The sequence below is a fragment of the Lactuca sativa genome, chromosome 1, assembly GCF_002870075.4.
Source record: "Lactuca sativa cultivar Salinas chromosome 1, Lsat_Salinas_v11, whole genome shotgun sequence".
Taxonomy (NCBI): domain Eukaryota; kingdom Viridiplantae; phylum Streptophyta; class Magnoliopsida; order Asterales; family Asteraceae; genus Lactuca; species Lactuca sativa.
The window spans coordinates 123,486,847-123,499,641 of record NC_056623.2 but is presented as its reverse complement, the minus strand read 5'-3'; positions in this window follow the sequence as shown (position 1 = coordinate 123,499,641).

The window sequence follows — 12,795 nt, the reverse complement described above, 5'->3', positions numbered from 1 at the left end:
TAGCAAGGGAGGGATAATTAGGTCTTATGGAAGGTTTGGGAGTTTGGGCTCCCTTGTTTAACTAAGGTCCTAACATTATCTAATATTATTATTCAGCACGGGAGGTTGCAGACTGTTAGGAGAGCAGCTGTAGTATTCAGCAGACAGAGGTGATTCTTCTCACCATACCCATGGGTCTAAGGCACCAAGTGTTGGAATAGTGTCTAAGGCTACAACTATATTAGGCAAGTATTTGACCCGGTTGTGCATGGTCCTTTTGGGTTGCCTTCACCATAGCAACTTGATAGGATGATTTATTAAGAGAGAGTAAATATTATTAGTATATTATGAGAATAATATAAAGAATAATATATTGTTATAAGTCATAGAATTAATTAGAATTAATTTGGTGACTTAAAGAGATTAATTAAATAAGAGGGTATAAACTGTCAATTGTTTGATAGTTAAACTTTAGACTGTAAATCCATATAGATATATAATGGACGAATTCTAGAAGCTAAAGGATAGCTAAAAATCATCCATGGTGTTATCTAGGAATGGATTTGGATAGCCTTAAGAGAAGATTATCCAACTAGGGTTTAAACTGTAACCCTTAAGGAGTCTACAAGTATAAATAGACCCTTTGGCTGAGGAAATTTGACACTTCATCAAAAGTAGAGAACCTCTGGTCGAATTCCATCCCCTCTGCTCTCTCCCAAATCATCCTCCTTGCTTTGGTGTTTGTAAGCCATTAGAGGAGTGACATTTGTAACTCTAGAAGCTCCAAGACAACAAGGTCAACAAGGAATTCAAAGGTATGATTCTAGATCTGTTTCAATGTTGTTATTTAACCTAAATAGTCATTAGAAGTCTTGGATTCAAAGTATGTTTAATTAGAAAGCCTAGATCCAAGCATTAGGGTTTTGCATGCGCACATAGGAAAGTTCTTATGGCTAAAACCCATCAGTGGTATCAGAGCGTAGCTTGGTTTTCATTAAATTGTTGCTTAATTGTCTGATACTAAACTGCAAAATTCAATTTTTTGGTTTCTGAGTCATGGACTCGGCGAGTTCCAAAGTGGACTCGGTGAGTTGGCCTGACTCGGCGAGTCCCTTTGTGCACTCGGTTAGTCCAAGCGTCAGGAATGGCCAGATTCGGGATTTCTTCATAATTATCTTATAGAAACTTTCCTTAATCTAATTAGATCAACTCTAATCCGATTTTTTGATATATATGACTATAATCTTGATCTAATTAAAGATATTTATCATCTAATAAAATATTTAATTTCCTTATATGATAATTAATTAATTATTTTGATTATTTTGGTAATTATCTTAAAAAAAATCTTGAATAAATCAAATATAGATAATTAGAAAATTAATTGTTAATTGAAATTATTTGTTATTTGATCCTCCATGTTTTAAATGTTTAAAACTTGTCCTCAAGTTTTGAAATTTATATTTTGTGATTAAAAGTTTTAATTTAGACAACTTAAATTTCAAACCCTAGATTTTAAAAGGTTTAAAATACAACCCTATACTAATATAATATTACAAGAATAAGATATATATATATATATATATATATATATATATATATATATATATATATATATATATATATATATATATATATATATATATATAACTAAAATGCTAGTCTTACCGTTAGTAGGCCTCATTCACGAAGCTGATCTATAAGGTGGGTATAAGGTTGCGGCCTATAAAATGGCGCTTAATAGGTGTACACTCACACCCACCGCTTGGTTGATCGGTGGAGGGTCGTTAGCCGAACGGGTAGGATAGGGCAACCTCATCCTCTCATTAAAAGTATAATAAGTAATACAAAGTAACTACACATTTTTAAAATTTCCCAATCTTAGTTACTTTAGGAAAAGTGAATTGATGCAATCCCATGAAATTACACTTTGCACCCTTGCTAAGAAGTTAGTGGAGCGTGTGTGGTTTACCGGCACACTAATTGGTTCTAAGCAAAGGTGGCAAAGGGTGATTCATTGTTTATCATAGTTCGATGGAGCGTGTGTGGTTTACCGGCACATCGAATAGGTGATCGTTACAATGAAGGCACCATGTAAATTTGCATGGTAATTCACATCCGCTTTGTGATCCTCGGTATCCCAGTCACAAACAAGAGGGGCATATCGAGATTTAAACATGCCATTAAAAAGTTTCAATGAATCTCATCCGAACCTAGGAATTCTCAATACATTTAGGCTTAAAGTTAGGTTTTATGGTGGAGAATTAGTTAATCGTCATTCACTTACCTTCAAAATGTTTGCATGTTAGATTACGATATCCCTTTTCTAATATGTAAATATTGTTGTTGGATCCTAGCCCTAATTTTTCTTATTGGGTGATAATTAGGGATTCATATTCTAATCTATCTTTGTCCTTTCTATTTGTAGATGTTGAACGCTAACAACGCTGCTGCTAGTTCATTCACGTTGATGAGCCTTTGCCAAAAGGTCACCTTCGATGGAACGAACTTTAGCGAATGGATAAGATACATTCGCACCATTGCTCGCTATGAGGATAAGGAGTATGTCCTCGATGAGAAGCTCGAGAAGATCAACCCTGAAATCGCTACTCTGGCTGAAATCACCACTTTTGAAACTCATGAGCGAGATGCAAAGAAGGTACATTGCATCATGATAGCCACCATGAACTCCGAATTCCAAAAGTCCTACGAGGACATGTACCCGTTCGAGATGCATTAAGACTTATTGGAGAGATACCACCAGAACGCAAGACAAGAGCGTTATGAGATTTTCACTAACATGATTTCCGCTAAGATGGGTCATGGAGAATGTCATACCGTGCACCTGCAAAAGATGCAAAGGTATGTCGACCGCCTTCGCAAGTTAAATGTTGACTTTGGGGAAGACTTGGCGATCGACATGGTGCTTCACTCTTTAGCTCCGATGTACAATCAATTTAGGATGACCTACCACATGAATAAAGAGGAGGTCACCCTAAGCAAACTCCAAGGTCTCTTGAGGGTCGCTAAGAGCAACTTCAAAGACAAGTCTGTTGCACCAACTCCCAATCCACCCGCTGCTCCTGTCTTGGCTATTGGTCAAGGAAAGGGAAAGAAGATGAAGGCTTCGTCTAAGAACTATCGCAAGGTTAAAGGCCGAGATGGTGCCTTTTCCAGTGGGACCAAAGTTGATCCCGCTAAGCCCTGCCCTAACCCGAAGGAGGCAGAGTGCCACCACTGCCACAAGATAAGACATTGGAAGAGAAGCTGCACAGAGTACCTGCAAGCCATCAAGGAAGGAAAGATCAAGCCATCTTTCGCAGGTATATACACAATTAAATCTAACGATTCTAATCATGCTATTTCTTGGGTTCTTGATACCGGTTGTGGTTATCACATTTGTTCTAATGTGCAGGGACTAAGAAGAAGTAGGGATGTGCAACAAGGAAGGATCAATCTAATCATGGGGAACAGAAGATCGTCGCCTGTGACCAAGATTGGAGTGTATTCTTTAGTGCTTAGGAATAATTTATGTTTAGATTTGAACAATTGTTGCTATTCGCCAGAAATGCTAGAAACATCATTTCATTTCATGGTTTATATAGACAAGGTTTTAGATTTTCTTTTAATAATGAGAATGGTTCTATTTTGGCTTATCTAAATGGTGTCTTTTACTTTGAAGCTATACCATGTAATGGAATTTATGAAACTGTTATGATTGTTGATAACTTAGGAAATGATGTTTTGAACATAGATTCTTCCACTAGTATGAATAAGGCATCCTTGTGGCATTGTCGCCTTGGACATGTCAACAAGAAACGCATAGCCCAACTCCAAAAGGATGGAGTGTTGGAGTCATTCGACCTTAGGGAAGATGACACATGCGAGTCTTGTTTGCTTGGAAAGATGACTAAGTCACCCTTCGCTGGTTCTTGCGAAAGGGGTGAGGGTCTATTGGACCTAATACATACCGATGTATGTGGACCATTTAGATCAACCACGAAGGATGGAAATCGCTTCTACGTGACTTTTACCGATGATTATAGTAGATATGGGTATATCTATTTAATCAAGCAAAAGTCAGACACTTTTGAAAAGTTCAAAGAGTTCAAGAATGAAGTGGAGAATCAATTGGGCAGGAAGATCAAGATGCTTTGATTCGATCGAGGAGGAGAGTACCTAAGTCTTGAATTCCACGATTATCTCAAGGAGTGTGGAATAGTTTCGCAATTGACGCCTCCTAGGACACCGCAGTTGAATGGTGTGGCAGAAAGGCGTAATCGAACCTTATTGGATATGGTTCGCTCTATGATGAGTCGTGCTTCACTATCAATCTCTTTCTGGGGGTATGCCTTAGAGACTGCCGCCCATATCCTTAACCGAGTCCCTACTAAGAAGGTTGCCAAAACGCCTCACGAGATGTGGACAGGGAAAGCTCCCTCGTTGGCACACATCAAGGTTTGGGGTTGTGAAGCTTTTGTAAGACGAGACACTCACGAAAAGCTCGAACCTCGAAGTGAGCGATGTAGTTTCATCGGCTACCCGCAGAAATCCTTTGGATATCTCTTCTATAGACCGAAGGACAATGTAGTATTCGTTGCAAGGAGAGGAGTTTTCCGAGAGCGAGAACTCATAGGCCAAGGAGACAGTGGGAGGCAAATCGATCTTGAAGAGATTCAAGAATCGATAGATGAAGGAACCTCTACCACTAGCACTCAACCCGAGGAGGAAACTCCGGTTGAACCGATTGACGTATCATTGCCTTTTAGACGTTCCGAAAGAGTTAGGTTTCAACCCCAGTTATATGGTTTTCATATTACTACCGAAGGGGACACGTATATTAGTGATAGTACACTAATAAACCTTGATGAACCTAATAGCTTTACGGAAGCCATGGCAGGCCCGGAGTCTGCAAAATGGAAAGAGGCAATGGATAGCGAGATCCAATCCATGTATGATAACCAAGTTTGGAATTTGGTTGATTATGTGCCCGGACGTAAGACCGTTGGGTGCAAATGGATCTTCAAGAAAAAGACCGACGTGGATGGAAAAGTACACACGTATAAGGCACGATTGGTTGCGAAGGGCTTTACTCAAACTCCCGGAGTTGACTATGATGAGACCTTCTCACCAGTTGCGAAGATAAAGTCTATTAGAGTGATGCTAGCTATTGCCGCATTTCATGATTATGAGATTTGGAAAATGGATGAACCTAATAGCTTTACGGAAGCCATGGCAGGCCCAGAGTCTGCAAAATGGAAAGAGGCAATGGATAGCGAGATCCAATCCATGTATGATAACCAAGTTTGGAATTTGGTTGATTATGTGCCCGGACGTAATACCGTTGGGTGCAAATGGATCTTCAAGAAGAAGACCGACGTGGATGGAAAAGTACACACGTATAAGGCACGATTGGTTGCGAAGGGCTTTACTCAAACTCCCGGAGTTGACTATGATGAGACCTTCTCACCAGTTGCGAAGATAAAGTCTATTAGAGTGATGCTAGCTATTGCCGCATTTCATGATTATGAGATTTGGAAAATGGATGTCAAGACTGCTTTCCTTAACAGAAAGTTGGCTGAGGATGTTTACATGGCTCAGCCAGAGGGGGTTGTGGATCCGAAGCATCCGAATAGAGTGTGTAAGCTTGAGAAGTCCATTTATGGACTTAAGCAAGCATCTCGCAGATGGAATCTTTGCTTCGATGAGAAAGTCAAAGAGTTTGGATTTGTACGAAGTGAAGATGAATCATGTGTATATGTCAAAACCAGTGGGAGTATAGTATGCTTTCTCGTTCTATATGTCGATGACATATTACTCATAGGAAACGACATCCCGACTTTGCAAGAGGTTAAGTCCTGGCTCGGGAAGTGCTTCGCTATGAAGGACCTCGGAGAAGCTTCTTACATTTTGGGAATAAGGATAGTAAGAGAGAGAAATAAGAGACTAATAGGACTTAGTCAGAACACTTACTTAGAGAAGGTACTAAAACATTTTAGTATGGAGAACTCGAAGAAGGGAGAATTACCAATACAAAGTAATGCCAAGTTGAGTAAGACTCAAAGTCCGAGTACCGAAGCTGAGATAGCAGAAATGAGCCAAGTACCATACGCTTCCGCAGTTGGCTCAATCATGTACGCTATGACTTGTACTCGCCCTGATGTAGCCTTTACTTTGAGCATGGTTAGTAGATATCAAGGGAATCCTGGCAGAGCACATTAGATTGCAGTGAAGAATATTCTTAAGTACCTTCGGAGGACGAAGGAATGGTTCTTAGTCCTCGGAGGGAGTGATGACTTAAAGGTGAGAGGGTATAGTGACGCCAGTTTTCAGACCGACAGGGACAACTACCCTTCGCAGTCAGGCTGGGTCTTTACCCTAAATGGTGGAGCAGTGACATGGAAGAGTTCCAAGCAGGAAACTGTAGCTGATTCAACGTGCGAATCAGAGTACATTGCAGCGAGCGAAGCGTGGAAGGAGGCAATATGGCTAAAGAACTTCATCGGTGATCTTGGAGTTGTACCTGCCATAAAGGAGCCTATGGAGATTTTCTGTGATAATGAAGGAGCAGTTGCCTTGACCAAGGAATCGAGGGATCATGGTAGATCACGACATATCGACAGAAAATACCACTTCATTAGACATTGTGTAGAAGAAGGACAACTCGTAGTGAAGAGGATATCATCAGAAGATAACCCAGCAGATCCGCTTACGAAGGGACTGAGTAGGGTTAAGCACTTGCAGCATGCGAGGAGTATTGGGCTGAAGGATGATATTAGCATAGATTAGATAGTATTAGAAACGTGTAATAGATAAATGTAATTAACATTTGATGATTAAATAAAGGAGTTTTATTTATGAGTAATGTTACTATCTTATGTTAATTGTTTGACTATTGTTTCACTTTGCATGTTTTGACTTCCAGAATAATTGGGTTTATTAGGAATAATCGAATTGTTCAAATTGTCCACAATCGTTCATATGTTGGAAGTAGATATGAACGAAGATTGTCATGAATTGGTGTGTAGATTGTCTAAATGGTGTTAGACATAGCAAAGGATTGCTGCAACGTTCATGAGTGCTTATGAACTGGTTTTGAGCATTGGAACAAACCCGCACTTGCTGGAATCACCTTATGGAATAAGATATAAAAAGGTGATCGCAAGACGATAATATCATATAGTCTTAAAACCTAGATATATGGTTTATTATTTGTTAATTGATTGTACATTGATAATGCGAAAATGCATCAGTAACTCGGTGTTATAAAATGCATTGTTGTGTAAAGCTGGTTAATGAATAAGTAAATGCATATAAGTCGAAGTTTATCTGTAACTTTTATCTAAGAAGGTAAAAGCGATATCTCGGCTGCTCGATGATTTGATTTGACTTATGTGTCGGGCCCGGTCAGAACTGAGTTGATGTGTTCAATTAAGTTCTATGTCGAATAAATCAGAGATCGAGAAACCTAAATGCTTGACTAACCATTCCATAGGATTGTCAACATGATATCTAACAGAGGACTGTACGATCCCTTATCTAAAGGACAAGATTGATTAGATCAGAGTTTGATAGCGTCTTTGAGAGCTACGATTGCAAACCAAATTGTACTTGTGCATATAGTTACTAGACTTATCCAAGTGGGAGACTGTTGGAATAGTGTCTAAGGCTACAACTATATTAGACAAGTATTTGACCCGGTTGTGCATGGTCCTTTTGGGTTGCCTTCACCATAGCAACTTGATAGGATGATTTATTAAGAGAGAGTAAATATTATTAGTATATTATGAGAATAATATAAAGAATAATATATTGTTATAAGTCATAGAATTAATTGGAATTAATTTGGTGACTTAAAGAGATTAATTAAATAAGAGGGTATAAACTGTCAATTGTTTGATAGTTAAACTTTAGACTGTAAATCCATATAGATATATAATGGACGAATTCTAGAAGCTAAAGGATAGCTAAAAATCGTCCATGGTGTTATCTAGGAATGGATTTGGATAGCCTTAAGAGAAGATTATCCAACTAGGGTTTAAACTGTAACCCTTAAGGAGTCTACAAGTATAAATAGACCCTTTGGCTGAGGGAATTCGACACTTCATCAAAAGTAGAGAACCTCTGGTCGAATTCCATCCCCTCTCCTCTCTCCCAAATCATCCTCCTTGCTTTGGTGTTTGTAAGCCATTAGAGGAGTGACATTTGTAACTCTAGAAGCTCCAAGACAACAAGGTCAACAAGGAATTCAAAGGTATGATTCTAGATCTGTTTCAATGTTGTTATTTAACCTAAATAGTCATTAGAAGTCTTGGATTCAAAGTATGTTTAATTAGAAAGCCTAGATCCAAGCATTAGGGTTTTGCATGCGCACATAGGAAAGTTCTTATGGCTAAAACCCATCACCAAGGTCGGCCCATTATGTGTTCATGATATATGTGTTATATATTCTATGATTTAATATGATATGTGATTGTGGCTGAAACATCCCAAAAATCATGACTAAAAATTTCTTTTAAACATTACTAAAAATAGATTTATAACAACATATCATAAGTCAAACATAACTTTTGAGTATTAAATTCAAAACATAATATCATTATCAGAGTCAAACATTCCCAGGCTAACTGACTATGGTGTGTGCTCTGCAATCTTCCCGAGCTCCTCTTTTGAAAACCGAGTACCTGAAACCAAAACTGAAAACCGTAAGCACGAAGCTTAGTGAGCTCCCCCAATCTACCACATACCATACAAACACATAACATATATACTGCCAGGCTATTCTGGGGTGCCTGACTACCCGGTACGGCCATTCTGGGGTGCCGACCTACCCATACGGCCATTCTGGGGTGCCGTCTTACCCGTGTCAAGCCATTCTGGGGTGCTGACCTACCCATACGGCCATTCTGGGGTGCCGTCTTACCCGTGTCAAGCCATTCTGGGGTGCTGACTACCCATCGGTCCTAACAACCGATCCTCGGGGACTATTTCACCCCTACTACTACGATCACATATAACATAACAAGCCAGCATGCATACATATAATCATATACTGTCAGACGTATCTGGGGTGTCTGACTACCCTTCGGTCCTAACAACCGAACTCGACTACTATCACATACAGCATATCATGCTAGCATATAACATGTCAGGTACTAGCGAACTTAGATGATATCACAAAGACAATCATCTATCATACAACTCCTACTGGTGGGTCGGCATTGTGGCCTTAGACCCACCGCTACTGGAAGGTAACTCACCTGAACTGCTGAGCCCTGCAGGTAAACCTCTGGCTGCTACTCAACAATCTCCTGAACCGCTGCTCCTCTAGCTCTCCGAGCTATCAATATACATATAACACTTATTCTGACAGTCAACTAAGTCAACTCTGGTCAAAGTCAACCTTCCAGGTCAACCCTACTCGCCGAGTCTTCCAAAAGACTCGCCGAGTTCATAAGCTCAGGGTCTTTCTTATTCGCGACCCGACTCGCCGAGTCAGTCCATGACTCGCCGAGTCCAACTAGCTCCAAGTCCTGTCCTGTCCAACTCGCTGAGTCACCACCCGACTCATTGATTCGAGTCTCAACTCGAAGGGTTTGAGGTTTCACGATCTGACTCGCCGAGTCCACTAGTAGACTCGCCGAGTCCAAGGCAATCTTCAACCAACTCGTCGAGTTGTTCATACCACTCGCCGAGTCCATGTCTAACTTCAACCGACTCGACGAGCTGTTCATCCTACTCGTCGAGTTCCTCCTCATCTTCAAGCTACTCGCCGAGTCCACTCGAAGGACTCGCCGAGTCCATTAAGATCCACTTACATGCAGAGGACTTCCGAGTCATGCATGAGCTCCAAACTATAGATCTACCCTCCCCAAGCCTATTTCCCACGTAAAGTTGCAACCTTTACGTGTAGAGAGTGAGATCTAGGCAAAATACACCCATAGCTAAGGTTTAGGACCAAGAGACTCCAATTTCCACCCAATGGCTGATACTTTATGGGATTACATACCAAAATAAACATGGATCTGAGGTAGCAACCTCAGATCTGGACCTCAAGCTCAAGATTGGTCTTAAACATGGCTTAAAAGCCCCAAAACTCATAACCAAGGAAAAATATGGAGGAGAGAAACGAATTGATACCTTCCAATGCTCTGAAATGCTTCCCAAACTTCAGATCCAAAGCCACTCCCTGATGCTTCAAGGATTCCCACTCCTTCTTCTTCCTTAAACCCACTCAAAATGGCTAGAAGCTTGAATGAACACAATGGGGGCTTAAGGTGCGGCGTTCTGGGTGCAAGAGGCTGTAAAGGAGCCCTAGGAAGAAGATTAAGATGCTTATATAGGCTCCAAGCCCTGGATTTAGGGTTTTCCTCGCACAGACCAGACTCGCCGAGTCCACTTGGCCGACTCGTCGAGTTGGTCACTTTCTTATCGACCCGGATCCCGCTCCGACTCGCCGAGTCCTTCCTTTGACTCGTCGAGTCCCTCTTAAATTTAGGGTTTCCTTCACTTTCTTGGCTTTCAAAATCCTGGGTGTTACAACCCTCCCCCACTTAAACTGAACTTCGCCCTCGAAGTTTACCATGGTCAACTGCCTGCGAACTGCCTCCAACTCTTTGTCTGGAAAATCCCTCACCCTTTTGCCCATCACTCCGGCCACTCACAGCGTCGATCACTACCGATAGAACATACTAAATCCTTCTCTTTCCCATAATCTCCTCAACGTTACTTCCTCCGACTGAAAATCCTGCTGTCTCCCATTCGCCTACCGGATGTACTGAGACTACTCTGGTCTAACCAATCCCCCTATATCTGAGTTACCGGACTCCCACCGGTCACTACACTCCATCGCAAACTCCTAGTCTCTTCCAGCGACTCCTAAAGATACTTCGATTATCTATAACTGTTCTATCCATCCTGCCGCTCTTACCGAAACGATGCTGCTGGAACCAGCTTGCTTTTATCCCCCTGATTACTCATCTCCTACTTACTCGAGTCTTTCCTCCTGAATGAAAAGCTACCTGCCTAGCCATCCCTACAAATCACTTATACTCGGCAAAAGGCTCAACTGATCCTGCTGAGAGGGATTTGCCAATTCCAAATCAACCAACTATACCGTCAGCACTTGCATTCCAACGCAAAAACAATACTGACCCAGAACCCTGAAACCTTCCAAACACTGAACTGCCTGCAATACTGAACATGCCTGAAACACTAAACTGCCCGAAATGCTGAACCGACTGAGACGCTGAACGGCCTGAAACACTGAACTGACTGAAACACTGAGCTGCCTGAAACACTGAACTCCAACCCAACTGTGGAGTCAAGGGACTCCTCACTTAGTCTCTTCCACGACTTCTGAACGAAATCTTCCTCTAGGACTAGTTTCCACTAGCTATTCTGTTACTGCGGCTCTAACAATCTTCCGATCCAACCGATCGGGTCCATTCGTCACATCCTGACATCATCAATTCCACGACTAACATCATGATGGCTCCCAGACTGACGGTAGCCCTTAACATACCCGAACCCCAACGGTCCACTACTACTCTGATCTCATAACTGATGCAACGTTCTATAGCCAAAATTGCTGACTTAGCCATCACTGAACCATTTGGGAAATCCGAAATCTAACCCGTGGATTCCCATATCCTCACTGCTGCACTAGAACTGGTGGGTACTACTACTTTTCCGCGTCCAACACGCGCTCATGCCACCTACCAATCTGATAAAGGCTGCGACTACGCTCGCGGACTTACAACTCTCTAGTACTATATGGCTACTAGTGAATGCTACGGCTACCCCCGCAGACTTACAACACCACTACTACTACTCTATCCCGAGGACATCCTGACTATCCCTAGTTCCGCTAGTGATTCCTCATCCTGATTTCTAAAAAAAAAAACAGTCCTTAGACTTTGAATTCTGCATCATCCTCTACATCTTATATCCTTGATATACTTAGCGCTTCGTCGAGGAATCCTTCGGCTTGGTTCCCAAACCAACCGTTTACTAATCCGGATACAAGAAGCTATTGTTGGGAAGTTTCCACCCTCCCAACTCCTGAATCTACGCAACCTGCATGCCGCCTCAGACACTGGCTACCAATACGAAAACATCTCTTGCTACCCGTTCTCAAGATCTTCATTCCGACTCTCATGCGTCCGACAGGTGGTCCTCCACTCCTGGATTCCCAACCAGCTTCTAGCCATCTCGATTACATGAACTAGCTGCTGGGAAAAGTTCTGGAACTCCCAATTCTGAACTTCTCAATCCATCCATCACTGTGCTACTACCATTTCTTTTCGGAGGCTACGCACTCGTTCTGGGTCTACGTGTCTCTTATCCATGAATACTCGGAGGGTTCTCCCCCACTTCGATCCTGCTTACCCCTTGCTGATTCACACTCAAAAGAGATCCTGATCTTCATTACCATTCCGGAACATCTACTAGGGAACCCAAGCCTGCCAGGTAGGAATTTAACCAATCCATCCCAATCACTAACCACTCCGAACTAGTGGAACGAACCAAATCTCTCTCAACCATGCTACAGTTACTGCATCCTCCGAAACCTTCTCCATAAGAGCACATCCCCTAACTACCAACCAATTATCCGAGGTATGCAAATGGCATATAACATAATCACAAGCAAGTCACACTATAACACAACACTTATACCACAATTTGATGCAGAACCATAACAATATAATCATGACATAAGCTGACAGAAAAACAAAAGTTACGTACCTTCATTACTCAGTGCTGCTCGAATCCCTGCTGAAATCTACTGGAAAACTCGGCTCTGAGCCGTAGGCA